At 41.4% G+C, this 24,836-nt stretch overlaps 2 long non-coding RNA genes across 2 annotated transcripts in view; one reads left to right on the top strand and one right to left on the bottom strand.

Moving 5' to 3' along the window:
- Positions 1 to 323: 323 nt before the first annotated feature.
- On the top strand, positions 324 to 7,647 carry LOC119505743. Its single transcript, XR_005210809.1, has 3 exons — positions 324 to 794; positions 1,378 to 1,596; positions 5,550 to 7,647. It is a non-coding gene; the product is annotated as an uncharacterized LOC119505743 (long non-coding RNA).
- The window catches only part of LOC119505744, a 310,630-nt gene continuing 292,495 nt past the window's right edge, over positions 6,702 to 24,836 (bottom strand). Inside the window, exon 4 of the long non-coding RNA XR_005210813.1 lies at positions 6,702 to 6,965. This is a non-coding gene — a long non-coding RNA (uncharacterized LOC119505744). The remainder of the gene's footprint in view (positions 6,966 to 24,836) is intronic.

A 24,836-nucleotide genomic window follows, 5' to 3' on the forward strand; every position in this document is an offset into this window, starting at 1 on the left:
TGTTTTTGTGAGATTGAGGTGTGTTGGAAGTATGGAAATTTTGAAACACCTCTTCATTTTCATTTCCCATTGCACCCCTCTACCATTTTTCAAATGACTGACATGCCATTCTCTGTAAGTAGAATTAGAGCATATTAAATTGCATAATCCCACAGTTTGGAGCCTTGCAAATCAAGTCTGTGGGATGGCAACATCAAAGGGCATTAAAGAAAAAATGTAAAAAATTTCATTGGAGTCAACCATTGCCACTGTGTAGCAAGGCAATTGCTTATATTTAAATCAAAACCCTGAGAAGACAGTGATGACTGTCTATGGAGATGTATTGTGTGTGTGTTTGTGTGTGATGTGTATGAACTGATAAACCCCAAGCAACAAATAGTGGATGACCCATAATAGCTTCCTCACATGCTGTCCATATTAGGAGAATAATTGATCCTTCACATCCTGACCTTCCATGTGTTCCCAGAGAAAAGATGGAAACCTGTGGTGCATGGATGCCTGTTATGTGCCAGGGAAACCCTGGCAGCTCCGCAGTGCTGGTGGCTCTGACACATGGCCTTCCGACGGTGGACATGGAGTTTCACACAGGATGGACTTTCCGTCAGTTCCCACTCAGCAGTAACCACCAGAATCTGTGTCCTACTGTTGTTCAACCAGGAGAAGGAATGCAAGTGGCACATGACAGCCAGGTGTATGAGGACATGAGTGCAAGTCCTGCAACCCCAGGGTGTAACTCTGATCGCAACTGTTGACAGAGAGAGCAAGACAAGAGTGAACCAAGTTCTGTTGAAAGAGTATGTGTTTACTATCCTAAACTTCCTGAGTTACTCTGTGTTATCTCTGTCTCCTGATGAAAACTTTTGAATGTAGAGGACTTGGTGACTTCCCCAAAATCATACACCACTGAATCATGGAGCCAGGACTTTGCCATTACATCAGTATTTTGCCATTGTATGAGCACTGTGGGAGCTGGTCTAGACATCTGGGAAAAGCAGGGGTGGGGGCACATTGTGGGGAGGCTCACCCCCGAGGGTCCTGCATGGGCCTGTTAGAAGATGTATGACTCTTCTGGACATTGAGTGCCTGGTGTCAACCATCGTAATACTGCCTAAGAGGGACATGGTCTTTGAATCCTGCTTTTCTTTGTTGAGGCCCAGCTAGGGACAGAGAGAGGGCATCATCTGGGAAAGGAATGGCAACATACAAAATTCCATTGCACAAACGGCCATAGAGAGCAGGCAGGTCCTGGATGCTGTCCACTTTGGGAGAAGAAGGTGGTGCAGAGACAAACTGTGGGGCAGAAACGTGAAATCTATTGGAGAATAATGAGAATAGAGGGTGCTGACTTGTGGCCTTTCTATCCCAACTTCTTTGCAGGAGGAAGCCTTGGGACCAGGCCACCTTGGTACAAGGACTGTTTTAGCCCCACTTTATCTCTGCAGCTGGGACAGCAGCCCTGCATCCATAGCTTTGCATGCTGGACTGTGCCAGGGATCCATCCTGGGAGCCACAGCTTTCCTGAAACCACACAGGCATTGGGGGAAGGATTCGGGTCTTAGAACTTGGAGAAGCAACCATTGGTGGACAGCAACAAGGGTGAGTGCCAGGGATTTTCTATGCAGGGATTACGGTTGTCTGACATTTCCAACAAATTCACAGATGATGCTAATGCTGCTGGTCCTTGGTGGACACTTTGAGCTAGAGGAAAACTAAGAGAATTGGTACTTTGAGTCCTTACCTATTTCTTGGAACTTCTTAGGCTACTTAGAAAAAAAAAAAAAAAAAGCAAAAAATTAAAACACATCAACTTTTATTTTTAGAGCAGTTATAGGTTTATAGAAAATTGCTCAGAAAGCACAGAAAGTTCCCAGATCCTCTTCTCCCCATTCCCACTCCAGTTTCTCCCATATTAATATCTTGCATTAGTGTGCTATACACATTATAATTGAGAACAAATATCAATACATTATTAGCAACTAAACTCCATAGTTTATACCAGGGGTTCACTCTTTATGTTGTATAGTTCTGTGGGTTTTGACAAATGCATAATGTCATGCACTCACCACGACAGTGTCACACAGTAGTTTCACTGCCCCTAAGAATGCCCCAGAATCCACCCATTCATCTCTTTGCCTGAACACCTGAACCACTGGCAACCACTGATCTTTTTCTGTTTCCACAGTTTTTCCTTTTCCAGAATGTTGTATAGCTTAGGCTACACGCAAAATTTTAACACAAAATTAAGGAAGGTCTTTTCACAAAATTAGGAAATGTTGTCCTAGTCTTGACCTGTGTGCATGTGTGCGTGTATATGTGTATGTGTGTGTTCAGGGCCTAGATGGAGCCAAGCGTTAACAGCTTACAGAGTAAGCCTTTCCACTGGATGTGAGATTTGTATGAGTGGATGTTTTCTATCTTAAGGTGCCTACCTAGCCGTCTCATCACTGCTGGCACTAGAAGCTGGTGGCTGCTGAATGAGTGGCAGCCTGAACCCAGCCTGCAGGGTTCTTTCAAAAGCCAGAGGAGAGCTGACTGAGGGCCAGGGCCTTTCTCTGGAATGCTACAAGAAGTGGCCCCGTTTGTTCACTGCTGGCATTCCAGCCCCTCACCCTGCTTGACTTTCTCTTTAGTATCCACACCTTCTAATATATTATTTCCTTGTTTATTAGATTTATTTGTTGCTACTCTCTGTTTTCTTCCCTAGCCCTGTCCCTCCTCCCCAAATTAAAGAGCAGGGATATTGTCTGTTTTGTTCACTTTCATATGTCCCAAGAACAAATGATAGGCCCTCATATTTCATTGAATGAATGGATAAATGGTAGCAGTGCCCTTTCTTTCCCCCCACTTATGATTTTGAGAAGCATATTTATTTGTGCATACTTAACATCTTCTGGAACTGCTTAAGGAAGACTGCATCATTTCCACAAAATGCCCACTAACCACAATGAACTAGATAACACATCTTAAACCCAACAGAATTCACGTGATTTGATCAGGATTTAACCGGTGTCAGTGAAAATGGAATTCCAGAATTAAAGAATTGAGCCCTGGGAGGGATTAAGAGAGCCTCTGATTCCTTGTACTTCACAGATGAGGAAGCCAAAGCTGAGTGTCCCCCAGCTGGTTGGGTGGCAGATGAGCTAGAACTCAGGTCACCTCTCCTAGGCCCAGTCCCTGCTTAGGTTCTCTCCTGGACACCCTGATGCACTGAACCTCATGACATCACAATTTGGATGTATCATGACTGGTGATCAGCACTGTGCTGGTTTGAATGCATTATGTCCCCAAAAATGACATGTTCTTTGATGCAATCTTGTGGGGCAGAGGTATTAGTGTAGATTAAGTTGGAATCTTTGGATTAGTTTATTTCCATGGAGATTTAACCCTTCTGATTATGGGTAATACCTTTGATTAGATTATTTCCATGGAGCCCTATAAGTGCTCAGACAGAAGGAGCTCAGTGTTACAGCTTAGAGACACATTTTGAAGATGGCTGTTGAAAGTTGATGCTGACATTTTGGAGAATGTCATTTTGAAAGGCAACCTGGGAGCAAGCAGACACCAGCCACATGACTTCCCAGCTAACAGAGGTTTTCCGGATGCCAAAGGCCTTTCTCCAGTGAAGGTACCCTATTGTTGATGCCTTACCTTGGACACTTTATGGGGTTAAGACTGTAACTTTGTAACCAAATAAACCCCCTTTATAAAAGCCAATCCATTTCTGGTGTTTTGCAGGAAGGCAGCGTTAGCAAACCGGAACAAGCTCCTAACTTGCACAGAAAGCTCTCCTGAGTCCCTTCATTGATTTCAAAATAGCCCAACCTGCATTTTACACAATTACATTTTTTGGCTCACATTTAGAGCATGTGGTGGGAGTTACTGTATTTAAATTTTACTGAGGCATCTACATTCTACAGATTCTGAGGTCAAGACTGCATAGCTACTCTCACCAGTTTGACATTCTGTTTTTCTGATCCTATAATTTATGATTTGGGTTCTGGAATGAAAATTAACATAGATAGAAAGATGATGATTAAGGGTCTGTATTGAGAGACTTAACAGACTAGGAAGATTTAAAAGGCTTAGAGGAGCCCCATGGTAACTACAAAGAAAATATCAGAGAATATGCAAGCCCATAGAGACAGAAATTAGAGTACAGGTTGCCAGGGGCAGTGGTCAGAGGGAATGGGGAGTTAATGTAGGGCTTCTGTTGAGGAGATGGGAAGGTTTTTGTAATGGAAGGTGGTGAGGGTACCCCAATATCTGGAATGCAATTAATCCCACTAAATGGTATGCTTGGGAGGGGTTGAGATGGGAAAGGTTATGTTGTGTTATATAATCCCATAATTAAAAAAAAGAATTAGCAACTAAAGAGACAATGACAATTAAAAGCAGTACATGATCCTGGATGGGATATAACAAAGGGGGAGAAAAGGCTCAAAAGGACATTATGGGGATATATGAAAAAAATTGGAACATTAAATTTCTTGAACTTGGTAACTGCACTTAAGGTGGTGTGCCGGTTTGTATATTTATGTCCCCCAGAAAAAGCCATATTCTTTAATGCATTCTTGTGGGGGCAGATGTATTAGTGTGGATTGGGTTGGAACCTATTGGTTCAGTGTCCATGTGCCCCACCCAACTGTAGGTGATAACTCTGATTGGATAGTTTCCCTGCAGGTGTGGCCCCACCCATTCAGCATGGGCCTTGTTTAGTTTACTGGAGCACTATATAAACCAATCCATTTCTGGTGTTTTGCATTCTGGCAGCATTAGCAAACTAGAACAGGTGGATACATATGTGAATATCCTTTTTCTTAGAAAATGTACATGGCAGTATCAAGTGTTCAAGGAACATGATGTATACAACCTCACTCAAGTGTTCAGAAAATGGATTGATAGACAAATGGATGGAGAGAATGACACAGCAAATGTGGCAAAATGTCAAAACTGATGGATTGAGTTATCTAGGGAGATGGGGTATGTTGGAGTTCTCTGTATGGGGTTTGTATTATTTTTGTAACTGGTAAGTTTGAAAGAATTTCAAAATAAAATGTGTTTTTTTCATGTTAAAAAAAACAGAGGCTGAAGAAAACAGATGCAGACACCCAAATAAATGCCCTCAAAGTCCAACCAGTTAAAAGGCATCTTAGTGGGAGAATTAAGATCCCTTGAACATTGACAGTGTTGTAGGCAGCGAGCCAAGTGTTTTATATTCAGTGACACTTACCCCCCAAACCAACCTTTAACCAAATAACATTGCCATTTTTGTAAGTCAAAAATGGTCAAGTAGTAGCAATATCATTTGGCTCATTTTACAGACAAGGAACCTGAGTTTCAGAGAGGATGACTAACCTGCCATCAGTCATTTGGCTAGAAAATGGTGGAGCAAATTTTGAGCTCCAATCTGGCAGGTTCCCAAGTGCTTTCTCTTTCCACTCTACCATGGGGCTAGAGAGAAGTTAAGGAAAATGCATCAGCCACCAACTCTGTATTGTACTGGACCACATTTCTTTTAATCACGTATAGTTCTTTACTTATCCTTTCAGGTCATAAATAATGCACTTCAGGAGAACTCAGACTACTATCTTGAAGGAGCCTAAGTACTGCAAGAACCACAAATGGCTGTTTTCAGGTTATCAAATTTTAATAACATTATTTTGCTACCATGCTGCATCTATCCTTTTAAAGTGAATATTCCAAGATATCATTATGTGATTATAAAACAAAAGGACTCTTCTCAAAGTGATGAACCAAAGCCAGTCTCTCTCTTTGTAGCGACACTCAGCAACCACTTAATTTGTGTTTTAAATCGTAAGCATGCAACAGTGCTTCCTAAAGCAAGAGTAGAAAAAGCACAAAGTGGGGAATGAAACAAAACATCACCTGAAATTAATCTGATACATATTGATGTCTCTCCTAACAATATCATCAAGTGATAATAGTCTTAAAGGTTGGTGACTTCTCAAATGGCTGTGATGACATGACTTTTACACATAGCTGAGTTGAATCTTTGAGGTATTCTCTTTTGTGTTCTGGTATCATTGTTGTCAGTTTTCTCTTATCAAGGATTTTTTAATTCTAAATGCATACATATGTACTCTCTTGCATGGCTCCCAGTAAAAGCTTAATATATGTGGAATGAATGAGTGATATTAAAAGATCAAGGTCTTTGTATCATTTTATCAGAGAGTGGGTAATTACTGTGCTAAACACTATTTCACTGGGATGAAAATAAAGCAGTAGTTAGACATTTTTCTGGCCATTCACACTGTACATCTTATAATGAAATTTCTGTGATCTGACAGTGATTGGTGGATGATGTATGAAGCAGAAAGAAACAGCCTTAGAGTTTGTAAGATTTTGACTCTACAGAGTTAAGAGGAATAACGATGGAGTCTGTCAGCTTAGATTTTCCTCATCTACACACAACAAGTGGAAAATATTGCTCTATCCACACTACAAACAGTTCTCCAATATCTGGCTTTTCTGAATTTGTGATAAGATGTAGGCAAACAAGAGGCTGTTTCAGAGGTTTAATTTATAAAGAATGTGGCAAACCGATTATATGTGGGTTTCTTACTCCCAACTTCATTTTATTAAGGACCTTGATCAGAATCAAATGTGTATGATGTTTCATGGTATCTGGTGTACTGTCATCCAGGTTAAGCTGGAAACTTCTTTCCCAGAATCTCCTCCCTGATAGTTCTAGGTTAGAGTTGGCCAAAAGAGGAATTTGAGTGAGAACGTGAAGCAACAGTTATAATTTTTTTTGGAACAGTAAGGAAATTTATTATCTTACATAACAACAACAAAAAAATCTAAGAATAAGGTAGTTCTGGCATAGTTCAATCAGTGGCTTAATGGTGTCATCAGAGACCCAGATGCCTTCCAACTCTTTACTTGCCTTAAAGTTGGTTCTTCTCATGGTCCAAGATGACTTCAGCAGTTCTAGGTTTCACATCCTGACATAAATGGAGAAGAAAAAATCTTGCTTAGAAGCACTGCCCCCTCCTGTAGACTTCTCACATCTCATTGGCTAGAACTGGGTCACATGTCCACCCCTAACCAATCCCTCACAAGGGGACTTGGCTATCCATGATTGGTTTAGAGTCTAAGCCTTAGACCAATCAGGATTCACCACTGATAACCAAAACTTTCGAAGATCATCATGGTTGGATCAATGACAGACACTTTTAGAGGTGCCAGTAGCTTCCAGCTTGTCCTTGATCTCCTCTGCTCCAGTTCCCGCCCTTATTCCTGACTGCTGGCCCTGCTAACCAACAGCAGCCTCAGACCCATCACTAGTTGCCCAACTGTGTAGCCCTATTGACATCAGCTTCTTCCTCAGATGCTTCTTTGTGGTCCTACCTCATGGGCTGGGTGTACTTGGCCCTAGGATTGACTGGTTGTTTTCTCCTCTGATCCTCCAGACTTTCTTTCAAGCTTTTAGCACCTCAGCACTTCCCACTGTCATGTAAGGTCTGATTCCCATATCAGATCCTGAATTTTGTAACTTCGTAGAGATTCTGTTTTTCCAATTGGACCCTGATGCAAACAGTACCAATTTAACTTATCACAGCTGCATTGTTTTTGAAATATAATACAATCATAATTTTAAAATCAAACAATATAAAAAGTGAAAACAAGAGCATAAAGAAATTACCTCCAAACCCACTTAGTCTCACTAAACAGAAATAGAAGCTTTAGTGCTAATTTTCCACAAATTTACCTTTGGGATTCAGGGCATACTAAAATGATTTACAGAAAGGAAGAGAAAAAAGGTTGTACTAGATCTAGGTAAATAATAAAATTCACACGATTGCCACCCTGGGTTCTATTTTGGATTATCTTTTGGATTAAAATTTAGGTATACTTATTTCCCATTCCATGAACCTGATTTGCAGGTATATTTGTCCAAGAGAAATTTAAATGGAATTCCCCCTTATTTTGGTTTGCTAAAGCTGCTGAAATGCAATGTACCAGAAGTAGACTGGCTTTTAGCAATGGGGATTTATTAACTTATAACTTACAGTAATTAGGTCATGAAAATGTCCAACTCAAGGCATCAACAGGACATTACCTTCTCTGAAGAAAGGCTGCTGGCAATCCAGACTCCTGTCACATGACAGGCCTATGGCATGTCTGCTGGTCCTTCTCTCCTGGGTTTTGTGGCTTTCAGCTTCTGGCTTTGGTGGCTTCCTCTCTCAGCTCTGCTGGGGCTTTTTCTGTCAGCTTCTCTTAATTTCATCTCTTAGCTTCTCTGTGTGTTTTGTCCTCTTATAAAGGACTCCAGTCAGGTTCAGACCCACCTTGATGAAGTGGGTCACATCTCAATGAAATAACCTAATCAAAAGGTCCTACCTACAATAGGTCTACACCTACAGAAGTGGAGTAAAAGAACATGGCCTTTTCTGGGGTACATAACAGCTTCAAAGTACCATACCTCTCATTTAATTAGTGTCAATATAAATACTTTTGATCTAATTCAAACCAGAACTACAAATAGCTCCCCTCCTGTTCTGGTTTGCTAATGCTGCCAGAATGCAAAACACCAGAAATGGATTGGCTTTTATAAAAGGGGGTTTATTTGATTAACAGAATTACAGTCTTAACACCATAAAGTGTCCAAGGTAATGCATCAACAATTGGGTACCTTCACTGGAGGATGCCCAATGGCATCCAGAATACCTCTGTTAGCTGGGAAGACACATGGCTGGTGTCTGCTTGATCCCAGGTTGCGTTTCAAAATGGCGTTCTCCAAAATGTCTGCATCAGCTGCCAATGGCCATCTTCAAAATGTCTGTCTCAGCTGCAGCACGTTCTTCAAAGTGTCCTTCTTGGCTGTGATAGGCTCACTCCTGTCTGAGCTTATATAGTGCTCCAGTAAACTAATCAAGGCCCATGCTGAACGGTTGGGGCTACACCTCCATGGAAATTATCTAATCAGAGTTATCACCCACAGTTGGGTGGGTCACATCTCCATGGAAACACTCAAGGGATTCCGATCTAATAAACACGAATATGTCTGCCCCCACAAGATTGCACCAAAGAACATGGCTTTTTCTGGGGGACATAACATATTCAAGCCCGCACACCTCCTCAACCAAAAGAAGCAGAGTTAAGAGTAATTTGTTCCATGTTCAATTTCTGGCTTGAGCATCATTGTAATTTTTCACAGAAGAGCAGTCTTGGGAAAAGAGTCAGAATACTTTGAATAAAATGTCATAGCAACAGTTCAAACTGAGAGAGGATTGTGGAAATACATCTTCCCAAAGAGCAAATTCCACCCAGACCTATGCTCCATTCATGCTTTTAACCATGAAGGACCCACGTTGAGTATGAGAAGCTGGGATCTTTTTTTCCTGAAATTTCCCTCCAGATAACATCTTGGCAGAAAAGAGCAGTGGGTTTTAGTCCAATAGCCTTTTGCCCTTTGCCACAGATAGCTCCCAAGATCTTCCAAATCTGTGAATAATCCAACATTTACTATAGCACAGAATAACAAACCTGAGTTGAGCTGTGGTTGCTGAGCAAGCAGTCAGGCTCTGTGCCAGTTTGAATATATTATGCCCCCAAAATGCCATGTTCTTTAATGCAATCTTGTGTGGGCAGATGTATTTAGTCTTGATTAGGTTGGATCCTTTGGATTAGGCTGTTTCCATGGAGATGTGACCTGCCCAACTGTAGGTTATACTTTGAGTAGATTATTTCCATGCAGGTGTGGCCCCACCCATTCAGCGTAGGTCTTGATTTAATCACTGGAGTCCTATAGAAGAGCTCATAACAGAAGGACCTCAGAGCAGCTGAGAGAGACATTTTGGACATGGCCATTGAAAGTAGACTTTTGCTGACACTTTGGAGATGCTAGCCCAGTTTTGCTCTGGCAAAGTTAAGAGAGGACAAAACACCCAAGAGCAACATTTTGAAGAATGCACAGGAGCTGAGAAGGAGCTGGAACACAACCCAGGATCAGCAGATGCCAAGCACATGCTTTCCCAGCTAACAGGTTTTCCGGACACTATTGGCCTTCCTTCAGTGAAGATTATACTCATGTTAATGCATTAATTGGACATTTTCATGGCCTTCAGACTGTAAATTTGTAACCAAATAAACCCCCTTTATAAAAGCCAATCCATTTCTGGTATTTTGCATAAGGCAGCATTAGCAAACTAGAACAGGCTCACTCAATGGCTAAGACAATCCCTACTGCAGACCAGCCTCCCAAAACAAGATGATTCTAACCTATTCCTTGGCAAAAAAGTCAAACTACCTTATCACATGAACTTCTAAAATAGGTGAAAGCTCAAATGTTGAACCTGCAAATGCTAAGAGTAATGTAGTAATATACTTCTAGTCCAAAGACCCGAAGTTCAGCTCTAGCCTTGAAACTCATAAGATCTTGGGTAAATACATAATCTCTCTGTTAGGTTCAGGGTGAAGATAAAATTGACATAACATATGTGAAAAGGTATTGTAAATTATAAAGTGCCATACAAATGTACTTTACCATAGCAACCCAATCATCAGTCACTTGAAATCTGATAAGACTATATTAGCTCCAAAACATTTCCTGAATTTCCCACAAATTCTCAGGCCTTACATTCTCAGGATCATCCCAGCTCTGTCCTTCTGCTGCAACTACATTCCATTTCTGTGTCACTTCAGTTTCTCTACTTGCTCTTCCTGCTCCAAAATGTGTCAACTCAGATGTGGGATTTAGGCCTTCTCCTCAATTTGTCCCCTAGAATTTTACGTAAGGCCTTTGCTTGGAGCAGACTTTATACTAAAGTTTTGAGAAGACAGAGTGAGTTTACATGGTAGAAACTCAAAGTAACTTAAAATCAAGTATGAAAGCACTCCCACTCTGAAAAGCCCGTCGGTCATTCTACCATAGTGGGTGAGATTACTTCACTGCCCACTTGGTACTATTTTCTTCTCAAAAGCTCCAAATATACACATTCCTCCAGTCTCCCATTTTCTCTTACTGTAATCCCTGCCTTATAACAGGCTTCCCTTTGCATAATTAAAGTGCAGCATGTACTCTGTCTAAATGGGGTGCTATCCTCCCAGGTGCCTCCTTTTCTTCTCCCTCCTCCAGTCTTTGCAGGAGAAAGGGAGTGGGACAGAAATGTTATTTCTCCTGAGATATGAATTATGCCACCATACCTTCCCCTTAGGAGACAGAAGCAGCTATAGTTCATTGTGTTTAACAACATTTTTTCAAATTGTTCTTCATCATTCATTCATTCATTCAACAAATATTTATTGAGTCTCCTAATATGCCAAGCCTTATACTAGATGCTAGGATGTGGTCATGAACAGAACAGAAAATATCCCTACCACTGCAGAGTTTATATTCTAGAGAATAGAAAACAGATAATAAACAAATACATAATTAAGATAAATATACATCAGAGTGTGTTAAATGGATAAAGATAAAAGCAGGAGGGGTGAGAAGGGGAGCAATATGTTGTATATGCATGTGAGGGGGGTGGGGTGTAGATTGCAACTTTAAATTAAGTAGTCAGGGAAGGCCTAACCCAGAAGGGCCTTATTGCAAAGACCTGCAATATGCTATGGGAAAGATGGTCCAGGCAGAGGAAACTGCCTGTGCAAGGGTCCTGAGGAAGCTGTTATCACATCTGCAACTTTTCCTACTTGCAAAAGAAAAGATTTAGCCTCTTGCTCCTGCTCAAGGTCAGAAGTTCCTTTAGGATCAGGAGAAAAAGGAAGAGCACACCCACACCCACCTGCAATCTTATAGGTTAGAAAAGCATACGCAGGATAAATGTGCTACGAGTTTTTGGTGCATTATCTACCCTACAGTAACTCCAAGAGGAAGAGGTATCAGTTTCCTATTGCTGCTGTAACAAATCACCACAAACTTAGTGGCTTATAGCAATACACATTTTATTTCTTGTAGTTCTAGAAGCCAGGTGAGTTCCAGTGGGCTAAATTCAAGATGTCATTGGGGGCTGGTTTCTTCTGGAGGCTGCAGAGGAAATCTGTTCCTTTCCTCTTCCAGCTTCTAAAGGCTGTCTGCATTCCTTGATTCATGGCACCCTGTCTTCATCGTTAAAGTCAACTGCATCTTCTCTCTAAATCTGCTCCCTCTGCTTCTGCACGTCACCTTCTCCCTCATGCTGATCCTTTTACCATCCTCTTATCAGGACTCTGGTCATTACGTTGGGCCCACTTGGATAATCCAGAATAATCTCCCCATCTCAAGATCTTTCACTTACTCATATTTGAAGAATCCCGTTACCACAGAAGATAACGTATTCATAGGTTTGGGGGATCAGATGTGGCCATCTGTGGGTGGCAGGGGAAGATTACTCAGCTTGCCCCAGAACAGCTACACTAAAGCTGTACCTCTTCCCTCCAGATTTTGAGCACTCCCTCTCATTCTGTTCTTCAGTACATGTGTTCATTACAAACCCCATGGAAACATGGCAGCTCCTTTAACTTTCAGACCCGTGCAGCTCCCACACACTCTCTGAAAACTATTGCCAATTGTCCTTCTTTCTTTTCACCAAGCCTCAGTGGAGGTTGTCTCTCTTTCTCTGCCTTAGCCTAATTCTTATCTTGTGCTCAGAGCCCCAGCTACCAACCCCCAACAAAGGGATCTTGTGCCATTACCATTCCCTCTTTATTAAATTCAACATTTTCCTGTCTACTGGCTCTTGCCCCTTAGTAGATTGACATCCACAATTTAAAAGAAAACAAAAAGATTCTTGTTGTAGGATCTCTCTACTCTCACTGGCACCCATAATTTCTAAGACCTAGTAGCATTCAGCTCACTACCACTTGCCATCATTCCGTAAAATGGCAACATGTCTTGCTGGGTATATGCCTTTACCACACTCAGCCAGAGTGGGGATAGACAGTTGGATCCTATCAGGTGACCCTGTTCTCTAGCCAGCAACTGATGAGACCATGAGGGATGTGGGTAGATTATATGTGGCTACATATTCTTTGCAGCAACTCTATCAAGAGGTGCAGTCTATTGCCCACCCCTTAAATCTAGTCTGGACTCGTGACTTGCTTTGACTGATAGAATGTGGCAGAAATTAACATACAAGATTTGGAGCCTAAGCCTCAGGCAGTTTTGTAGCTCAGCCATTGCTCTCTGGAAGGCTGCCCTGAGAACACCATGCAAGGGAATCTGTTCAGCCTCCTGGAGGATGGGTGGCCACGTGGAAGAAAATGTGAGAGAACTAGCCAACAGCCGATACCAGTCGCCAAACATGTGAGTGAGTCATCTTGGACCTTCCAGTCCAGCTGATCCTCCAGCCGAATGTAGCTATGTGAAAGAAATGAGGTCAACACACAATGAGACATAATAAATCCTTGTTGCCTGAAGCCACTGAGTTTTGGGGCAGTTTTCTACATAGCGATAGATAAATGATAGAGTGGATGACTGATCCAAATTCCAGAGTTGGTCAAATTTTCTCCCAAGACAATGCAATAAAATACAGCTAAATCCCCAATTGTAAACTAGCAAGGCAGACGAGCAGGATCTAAAAGACTTACAGAGAAGCCAGTGTTCATGGAGTAAACAGTGTGAATATGCAGCAATTAAGAGACCATGCACCCAAGAGAGAACGAAAAAGCTGGAGAAAGTGGCGCATGATGACTTTCTAGTATGCTTGAGGCCAGGCTGTGCTTCCAGTGACTTGGTTCCTCAAGATTCCACTTGATCCTTACGATACCCACCACCCTCCCCAAGCTAGCTCAAGTGGGCTTTATTCCTACTGGCCAAAGACCCTGGCCAATGCCAATCTCCAGGAACCAAATCCACTGAACTACCTCATATCACCTAAGGTTGATCACTCTTTCTCATTTGAAACTTTCTCCTGCATTGGCTTTGTGACAACACTCTTCTCCAAGGTTCTCTTCTTGGCCACCTTCCTTTCTCACTGGACACACTCTGCCTATGTCTATTCATCCTTTCACTTTGTTTCACCTGACCCTTGATGACTCCCAAGTCTATATCTACAGCCCCAAATGCTAGAACTCCAGGCACAAAGATCCAGCCTCTTATTGGACATCTCTGCTTGGGTGTCTCTGAAGTTCCTCAAATTTATCCTTACCTCCCTTTTGTATTTCCTATTCGGTTTCCTAATACATCTCCTAAATAACAGCTTCCTATCTGGAGAGTCTGGCCCCTTCAGCCACCATCAGGGTGATTTCTAATTCATATCTGAACACATCACTCTGCTGCATTAAATATTTCAATTCCCCCACTCCCTCCAGCCCTCATAAGTGTCAAAATAAAATTCTGCCTCCTTAGCCTGGCTGTAGCAAATGTTGTCAGTGCCCCACCTGTATTCCTTAGCACTCCTCGTTCCAGGATATGCCCACAGTTTCCTATTGCAAGCACCTGCTTCTCTTCACTGGGAGATTTCTCTTAGCTGCCAGCAGTGGGCCATAAGTGCCAGGAAGTTAATGCTCTTAGGGAGCAGCCCTCAGCCAAAGACAGATGGGAATTGTAGACTGCATTCTCCATCTTCCTCACCCATGGGTGTGTGTGGGAGGGGACTGGAGGAGGAAGAAATAACTTTGAGGTGTTTTCTATACTACCTCTCTGATTTTCCCAGTGGAATGGACTCCAGTTGCTGACAGTGGTAATCTGCTGCCTAATGCACACTATTTTGGTTTCCTTCCCTTCCCTGACTCAGTTACCCCATTCCCCCCCAGCACTTCCTAGATTCATCTCTCAAATAAACTACTTGTACTTAAATCTGGTTATCTTATTGCTACACATAACAGCTGCCTCAAAACTTAGTGTGAAGCAGCAGCCATTTGTTTTCATCTCACAACTTTTTTTTTTAATCAATTTTATTTAGATATATTCACATCTCATACAATCCATCCAAGGTCTGAAATTGTTTTTTAGTATATCCACAGTTGTGAATTCTTCCCCACAATCAATTCTAGAACACATCACTCCAAACCCCTTAGCAGTCACCTCTTCCTTCCTCTATCCTTCTGCATCCCTATATAACTACTAATCTATTTATGTCTCTATAGATTTATTTCTATTTATAGTCTTCATAAATTGAATCATTCAATATGTGTAGTTTGCATCTGATTTCTTTCAGTTAACATGATTTCAAATTTTTTTTAATTAGAGAAGTTGTAAGTTTACAGAAAAGTCATGTAAAATATACAATGCTCCCATAACCAACTATTGTTGACATTTTGCATTAATGTGGTATCTTTATTACAATTGATGAAAGAATCTTTAATTAGTACTATCATATATAGTCCATAGTTTACATTAGGTGTATTTTTTTATTTACCACCCTATTATTAACACATTATATTAGTGTCATACATTCTTTTTTTAACATAATTTTATTGAGATATTTTCACACACCATACAATCCATCCAAAGTATACAATCAGTGGTTCATAGTATCATCATATATATTTGTGTATTCATCACCATGATCATTTTTAGAACATTTACATTACTCTAGAAAAAGAAATAACAAGAAAAAAGCAGACCCTAAACATCCATACCCCTTACCCCTCCCTCTTATTGACCACTAGTATTATACTCAATCCAATTTTAGGACTTTCAATAGAGGTAAGTTAACTGTGCTAGTTTGCTAATGCTGCAGAATGCAAAACACCAGAGATGGATAGGCTTTTATAAAATGGGGGTTTATTTCGCTACACAGTTACAGTCTTAAGGCCACAAAGCGTCCAAGGTAACACATCAGCAATCGGGTACCTTCACCGGAGGATGGCCAATGGTGTCCGGAAAACCTCTGCTAGCTAGGAAGGCAGCTGGCATCTGCCTCCAAAGCTCTGGCCTCAAAATGGCTTCTCCCAGGACGTTTCCTCTCTAGCAAGCTTGCTCCTCTTCAAAACATCACTCACAGCTGCACTCCGTTCCCCTCTCTTTGAGTCAGCTCATTTATATGGCTCCACTGATCAAGGCGCACCCCGAATGGGCGGGGCCATGCCTCCATGGGAACATCTAATCAGAATCATCACCCACAGCTGGGTGGGGCACATTCCAAGCAAATCTAACCAGCACCAAAACGTCTGCCCCACAAGACCACAAAGATAATGGCATTTGGGGGACACAATACATTCAAACCGGCACATTAACTAAGACAATGTAGTATTGTTAGAGATAGATATATAGATCAGTAGAACAAAGCAAACATCCAGAAGTAGATCCATACAAACACGGGCAACTGACTTAGATAGATAGATAGATAGATACAGATATAGATATAGATATGGATATATAGTTATACAGTCATTATCAAAGATCAAGAGTACTGGATTACAGTTCAACAACTTCATGTATTTCCTTCTGGCTATTCTAAAAGACTAGACACTAAAAAGAAATATCTATATAATGAGTCGGTAGTCACAGTCATTTGTTAAATCCTAATTTCTCAGTTACACCTCCTCCCTCTCATTTGATCTTTCTCTCAATCTTCAGGGATATCTGGGCAATGACCATTTTAACTTCTTCATGCTGGGAAGGGGTGTTGACCTTACAGGGTACAGGAATGAAACTGGCTCATGTTCTTGGAAAGACTGATACCTCTGGGTTTCCAGGGCTTATCTGGGATAGGAACAATCTGGGGTTTCCAAAAAAATAAACTTACCAAGAAAATCTTTTTAGAGAATTATGTAGAGCCCAGTGCGGTCCCCAGGGTTTCCAGGAGTACTGTTGGTTGGGGCTTGGCATACTGTATTAGTTTGCAATATCTGGCTAAAACTTTCATATAAGGAACCTCCAGAATGACCTCTTGACTCTATTTGAAATCTCTTAGCCACTGAAACTTTATTTTGTTCCATTTTTCCCCTTTTTGGTCCAGAAGGCTTTCTCAATCCCACAATACCAGAGCCAGGCTCACCCTACATGGGGGAAGTCTCACAACTTTCTCAGGCAGGAATTTCAGTAGGGCTTGGCTTGTCCATGCTTTTGTTCCATGTGGTGTCTACTGACATTATTCAGTGATATTCACCTGAGAGCTGGGTAAGTCTAGAGTGTCCAAGACAGCTTTGTTCGCGTGTCAGGCACTTTGGCAAAGACAGCAGAGATGACTGGAGGGCTGGGCTCAGCTGGACTGTTGTCCAGAGGGCACACGTATGGTCTCTCCCACATGGCAGTTTTAGGGTATTCAGAGTTCTTCCATGGCAGCTCAGGGCTTCCAGAGAGAGGATGTTCCAAGAGACCAAGGCAGAAACTACAAGGTTTTTTGTGACTTATTCTCAGAAGTTTCAGAATATCACTTCTACCACATTCTATTAGTCAAGCAGATCACTAAGTTTAGCCCAGATTCAAGGGGTGGGAAATAAGACTTCACTTTTTAATGGGAGGGGAGCAAAGAACTGGGGCCATCTTTAATCTACTGCCTTTAATCTACGATCTTTAATCTTATCTCAGGGTCAGCTTTAGGAGGAATCTGTTCTAAGACCATAGCCTTCACAATCGGGTCCCTCCGTTTATCTAGGGTTATCTATTGTCATGCCCTCACATTTTCCTTAGTCTGCCCTACCAGGATCCTTGCTGTTTTTATAACACATCATGCACCATCTTCCTTCCTTGCCTTTTTAAATTTTATTTATATACAACTTTGGGGTGGGGGGAGAAAAACAATAGCTACTATACAGCAGATGATCGTGTGCTTCTCTCCCGAGAAAGCCCTCCCCTGAGCCTTGCTCACCTGGCAGGTGAACTCATCCTTCAAGACCTAGATTGGGGCTTTACCTTCTCCATTCCAGCAAGGTCATGCACCTCTCCTCCCGCCCCTGCACTAACTGCTGCATAAACATCTGTTCACTTTTCAGTAAGTTTCTCTGGAGAGGGAATCTTCTTTCCTCTGTCTCTGTTTTCTCCTGTCTGTTGAAAGATGAATGAATGGCCTGTGGCCCTAGGAACCCTAAGGCAAAAATCTAATCAATAAAGCAAATTGCTAAACTTTTACAATAATGTTCTTCTGCCACTTTTTGAGTAGTTTTCTTAATGTCAACCAGATTTCCTACATTAAGCTGGCATCAGGTGAGAGGTTGATCTAATGCAACCATTTGATTAAAAATAATGGGACCTTGTATGTGATTGTCTCGACACCCTCATTTGACTCTCCTTGTTCTCTAATAGACATGGTTGACATCTCATAAAGGTTGATCTGTTTCTTGTCCCTTAGTAAAGTTGTCCTGTTCTTGCAGTAAAAAAAGTCACAATTCCTGTGAACCAGGGAGCTTTTGTTTTGCTGGTTGTGAACTGGGATACAACATAGTGTAGTATGGAGGTCAGGAAAATTTTTAGGTAAAGGAACTAATAGTGGGCCAAAAGGCAAAGTAGAGGATATTTTATGTAGGTACTTATATAAGTGTTTAACATGCAACCATTTAAAAATTTAAAAACATTCTTTTAGTATCCAGAATATATAAGAAGTCCTACAACTTAACAACAAAAAGACAGAAAAACCCATTAAAAAAATGAGCAAAGGACTTGACAGACATTCTCAAAAGAAGATATATACCAAAAACAATAATTTCAAGAAAAGATGCTCAAAATTATTAGCCATCAGAGAAATGCAAAATCAAAACCAGAATGAGATGTCACATCACACCCATGAGGATGACTATTATTTTTTTAAAATGGAAAATACCAAGTGTTAGGATGTGGTGAAATTGGAACCCTCTTACATTGTTGGTGGGAATATAAAATGGTGCAGCCACTATGAAAAGCAGTATGGCAGTTTCTCAAAAGTCAAATATAAAAATACCGTATGACCCAGCAATTCCATTCCTAGGTATATCCTCAAAGAAATTGGAAACAGAAATTTCTACCTAAACTATCTAGATTTTTTGCATTTCCTAAAAAATTCAGAGCTAGTTTGTCTGAGAAGAATCATGAAATCATAAATTGTGCAGCATAAATGAACATTGCAAAGATGCAATGGATAAGCTTTGATAAACACCAACCATGTTTTTCCCTTGAGAGGCTTAAATGGCCCTAAGAGGAGTTACATGTTAACCAATATGGAGGCAGTTTTGGCTATTTTTCTCCAACCTAACAACAACAAACAATACTTAAGCTGCTGAACCTTCACAAAGACGGCAGTAGGCCCAGATTTGGCCAGGAGGTTATAGTTTGCCTGTGTAATGGATTGAAAGCAAGATTTGAAGTCAACAGAGCTGGCCTCAGCACTTAGTCATGTTATTTTCTTGTGACCCTTGAGCAGTCCACCTCTAGCAGACCTGCTGGAGATTTCTACCAATAATGGAAGCTCCACTTCTGAGGGGGTGGGAATGGAATGTAAGGATCCAGGCTAGTCTTCTCTGCTCCAGGGCAAAAGGGGGTTTCCAGATACTTGATCTTAATGGAACATCAGAGGAAAGGAACATGGTTACAGCCCTGGACCTCCAGGGAACAAGACCTGAGCTCAAGCACCAGCCCCAACTCACATTTTTGGATTGCAATGTTGGGTCCTTGGATGAGGTTGAAGGGACATGTGTGGTCAGCCTTAAGCCAAAACCAGGAACAGTGAGTGGCTCAACCAGAAGACCCAGCCCAAGTACCTCATCTTTGGGAGTAACTTCCTGTCAACTGTCTCTCTATGTTGGAATCCCATCTTTTCCTGTACTGCTAAGGAACTACCACAATGCTTTAGGCCACCATGGGAATTGGACACTTTCACACTCGAGGGTCGCTGAAGTCCTGCCTCAGTGCACTAACAAAGGTGCTTCTCACCAGGGCTGCAGTTCCTGTGTGTGTTAGAAACTAGTCGGGACTTGAGCCCCATTACCCAGGGGTGCAAGAAGCACAAAGGATCTCAACCAGAGTCTGTAGTGCCTTCCTGGGGGCATCTTAAAATGTGTGATAGTATTTTTGGTTGACCCTTTGAACTTCAAGGAGGGGCATTCTCCAGGGGGGTGGCACACATTCTGCAGTTCATTTGATGGATGAAGATACAATGAAGATATATCCTAACCAAATGCCAGTGGTACCCCCATTGGGGGACACTGCGCGACCTGAGGCACACGGGTGCCCCAGGGCTAAGTAGGGGAGGGGATGGACATCTTTCTGATCCTTAACTCTACAGAGACTTGCTGTCCTCTTCTAACCTCAAAAGTGTTTGCAAGGATCAAGAGCTAATGCATATGGAAGTTTTTGTAGACTGGTGTTTTAGTTTCCTAGGGTACTTAAAGCAATACCATGAAATGCTTAGGCTGAAGCAGTGGGAATTTATTCACTTATGGTTAGAGTCTAGGAAAATGTTCCAGGTCAAGACATCATCAAGGCATTGCTTCTCTTCCCAAAGACTGACTGCTGGAAACTCTTGGTTCCTCTACCACATGGCAAGGCATGTGGTGATGTCTGCTGGTCTCTCCCTTCTTTTCAGGTTTTCCTTGCTTCCAGTTTTGTGCTTCTGTGGTTCTCCAACCACCACCACCACCACCCCCTTCACTCTGTTTATAAAGAACTCCAGTAAAGGATTAAGGACCCAGCCTGATTGAGGTGGGTCACACCCTAACTGAAGTAACCTCATCAAAAGCCCTACTTACAATGGGTTCAGTCCCACAGGAATAGATTAGATTTAAGAACATGTTTTTCTGGAGTACATAAAGCTTCAAATCGCAACTTGCATATATTATAAATGTATTAATCATTGTTAGAAATGTTTCTTCAGATGGTTGCTAAAGTGAGACTTTCAAATTTTTTTATTGTAGTAACATATATACAACTCAATTTTCTCATTTTAACCACTCTCAAATGTACAATTCAGTAGTATTAATCACATTGATGATATTGTGTTACCATCACCAGTATCAATTACCTCAACTTCCTTCATCGCCTCAAGCAGAAACTCTGCACAAGAGCAATAACTCCTTGTGCCCCTCACCCCTATCTCTAACCTATCTGTCTCTATGAAATTTGCTTCTTCTAGGAATTTCATATAAGCAAGATCATAAAATAGTTGTCTTGTTGTGTTTGGCTTATGTCACTCAACATGATGTCTTCAGTTTTCATCCATGTTTTAGCAGGCATGAGAACTTCATTCCTTTATCCAGGTAAATAACATTCTGCTGTGTGCTTACACCACATTTTGTTTATCCATCTGTTGATGGACACTTGGGTTGTTTCCCTCTTTTGGCTATTGTGAAAAATGCTGCAGTGAACATTGGTGTACAAATATCTGTTTGAGTCCCTGCTTTCAGTTCTTTTGGATATATGCAATCCCTTGCCCCAGGCAGCATGATTTGGCTACAGAAAACTGTAGGAGAGCTCAGTGAGCTGCCTTCTACATGCAGGACAAGTTCTGGGGTGGTGAGTCTCTCAGGCCACCATAGGATAGATTGAGCCAGACATACATACTCCCAGTATGTATATGAGGGTTATCCTGCTCCCTTTGGAACCAGGACCAGGGATTAGCACTGGGGAGCAGGGGCTGGCTCTGCTCTGAGCTGGTGAGGGGACAGTCAGGGTACCGAGATCTTACTGCTTTTACAAAGCCTTTTCCTTGATTTGGTGCTTGCCCTGTTACTGCAGTCCTTTAACTGTTTTCTGGAGCCCTGAGGACTGTTTCTGCCAGTTGCTGCTGGATGTTCAAAGCAGAGCTTTAGAATGTCCCACAGGAAGGTGAAAGAAACATACACTTACTAGGAAAAGGAAGAAGAAGGGGGAAAAAGCAGGGATCTGAATTTTCTTCAACAGGGGAAATGCTTTAGTTTCTGTTTTTTGATTTTCTGCTTGGACAGTCCTCTGCTCTGCTATGGGGAATTTTGTCTCTATCAAACTTTATGCTCCAAGTCATTCTAGATGAAATAAAAACTCCAGAACAATGCTTGCTTTCATGTATTCATGATACATTTATGTACTTAGAGAAATCTGTCTTTAAACAATTTATTACCATTTCTTTGGGACAGTTACCTAGTCAAGTGCTTCAAATTATTGGAGACTATGAGTCCTTTAAATGCAGCTCTTCCTCTCAAATTAGGTATTTTTTAAAAGTGCCCAGAAATCCAATATTTTAAGCTGTTTCCTTCATTTAAACCTCTAGTGTACAACTAAGTTAAACTTTATTTGATGATGTTAGCTGTAGATAGGTTAAAAAGTGAAACTTTAGAGACAGTTGATTTAGTTCCTTTCTCATCTTAACTTGGCAAGTTATTAATCCTAGCCTGTCTGTAAATGCCTAATTAAAAATCATCATTTCAAATTATATTTGAGCACATTGCTAAAAGGAAAAAAAATCCAGTGTTCCTGTGCCTTGGCTGACCTTACTATTAGGGGCACTAGCAGATACAAGGGAAATGCGAACAAAGAAATACTGGCTCCTTCCTTCTGTTCCCTACATCTGCACCCCAAAGAGTGACTAGCAGGGAAATGGGGGTAGGGAGAGAGGCCAAGGAAGTAGTGAGATGAAGGCTCAATGAGGTCAAAGAGTGAGTGCTGGCTTAACTGTCTATCACTCAATGCTTGAAGCACCCTCACATTTAGGGGGCTGGGCATTTTACAGGTTGCACCCCCAAACATGAGCCTATATGAACTTCACAGCCACCCTGGAATGGGGGTTGCTAGTTAGGGCAGGTATGAGTTTCCATTCTCCAAGGAAGGAATCCAAAAAGTTACATGACCATTTATTTCTCGTGAGATGGTGACAGATCTGGGACTAGGAGCCATGGCGTCTGACCTAGTCCAGAGCTCCTCTCAATTTATGTTGCTGAGAATATAAAGTAGGAAGGGTGAAACTGCATCTTAGCAGATGAAAACATCAGCTACAGAAGCAAAAGAGTAGCCTTAGATGCTGTCCTTCCAAGCTCTATTTCCCATTTAATGTTTCTGAGCCAAAAACAAAGCAAAGCAAAACTCCTCCTCTTTATAGCATTCAGTTCTTTACCTCTGGAGTGGAATTAATTTTGCCTATTCCAGTGAGTTCCAAAGGCAACAAAGTGATTATAATTCTAAAGAATTGCATTAATAATGCATCTGCCTTCTCATTTCTGCCTCACCTGGACTCATTTTACAGGTTTTCTGGTCAAATGTGACTTAGAAAAAAACACTGTTCTCTGCATACTTTATTGGGATCCTATGATCCTTTATCTCTTTTTTTCTTTACTTTATTCTGTCTTCTAAAATAGCATTAAATGAGACAGAAATGAGACACTGCCTTTCTCCTGTGTTGGCTTTGTTCATTGAAGAAACATGCAAAGTTGCAGGATTTTACAGAAAGTATTAACTCATTTGGAATTAAGGCTGTGTGATTGGGGCAATAAATTCCTTTTGAATGAAAAGCAACAGAGAAGAAATAAGGTATCTTGAATTAAACACCTTAGCAATTCAAATTAAATCTCTATTTGATCAGCTGAGCAAGTTAAAGGTGGCTGACCTCTCAAAGGCTTCACCTCAAATTAACCTCTTCTCAATTTTGAGCAATAGCAAAGGGTTTTCTATGGCATATTGTTTGCCAGAGTTTACATGCCTACTTCAAAATAGCTGAAATACTTGTGTGAGTATCTTGTAACATTCTGTAGGCTTGTTGGGTGACTCAGCCACTCAACTACTGCATTTGTACAGTTGTTAGTTTGAGTTGTAGTCAACTGTATAAGTACCTTTAAGCACTTGGTCCAAGAGAAAATCAAATACTAACCAAACCTAAAGAGGTTAACCAAACTATTCCAACTCAGAAAGGAGCATAATTTCTAGTTTAGAAATTTTCTTTGGGGCCATACACCCACCTGTCTTCTGTACAAGTATTTCTCTCCAGATGATGCCTCTTCAGGTTTTGTTTGCCTCTCATTGGCTACCTAAAGCTACCTGGGGTAACAGGGCAAAGAGTTTGGTACAACTCCAAGGACAAATGTGCATGGATTGAAAACATTGGCTGGGATTTTGGATTCTCAAGAACAAGAATTTAAAAAGTCACACTTATTATTTTATGCAGTGCTCATTATGAATGTCAAAATATGTCACATCTTCTGAGTAGCACCCAAAAGAGCCAATAACAGAAGAAAAAAATCCTTTCCAGTCAATTTAACAGGAAGTGGAAGAAACACAAAGACCACTTGCTCTGTTACCATAACAAGCACCTTCCCTCCAACCTCTATGAGATGCAAGCAGGAAGTGTTTTATTTTGCATGGTGTCACGTCATAGCTACTGGCTGCCTAATAATTTTCCATGGCTGTTGAGCTACTTAGTTCTGTGGGGTTCCAGTCTTTTTTAGTCATTATGGGGCTCCATTTTCTTTTAACCCATTTTGACAGTGTGCCATCATCATCATCTTCGTCACCTTGGCTTCCATGAGCCTTCACAGCTGGCCCAGTGGCTTTTCCCATCTCACCTCTCACTCTCCACCATGAACACAGTTCCCCAGACATACTGCTCTGACTACTTGAGGTTCCTTCCAGGAGCTGTCCCTGCCTCTGTGCCCCTGCTCAAGCCATTCCTTCTCCTTCCCGTTCCACCTCCTTGAATGTCTGCCAACATTCGATTCTTCCCTTAAGCCCTACATCAAATGCCAGAAAATCAGTTTTCTTCTAGGTGCTTCCACAGCCCTAGATGTTAGGTTATCTGAGTGCCTGTTAGAGTGTTTTATATGTTTTTGGTCATCCTTGTTAGGCTAAGCTCCTCGAAGTCGTGTTCTTGTCTAATACACTATTGGATCCTGTTCTGGTTTGCTAATGCTGCCTTTTCGCTGAACACCAGAAATGTGTTCTCAGAGTAGAGCCCATATTTTTTTGTACATGTTTTCTTTATTGAGATTGTTCACATTCTATACAATTATCCAAAGATCCAAAGTGTACAGTCAGTTGCCCACCATGGTACCATCACACAGCTGTGCATCCA

Source organism: Choloepus didactylus, chromosome 10 (genome assembly GCF_015220235.1).
Source record: "Choloepus didactylus isolate mChoDid1 chromosome 10, mChoDid1.pri, whole genome shotgun sequence".
In the NCBI taxonomy this organism is placed as follows: domain Eukaryota; kingdom Metazoa; phylum Chordata; class Mammalia; order Pilosa; family Megalonychidae; genus Choloepus; species Choloepus didactylus.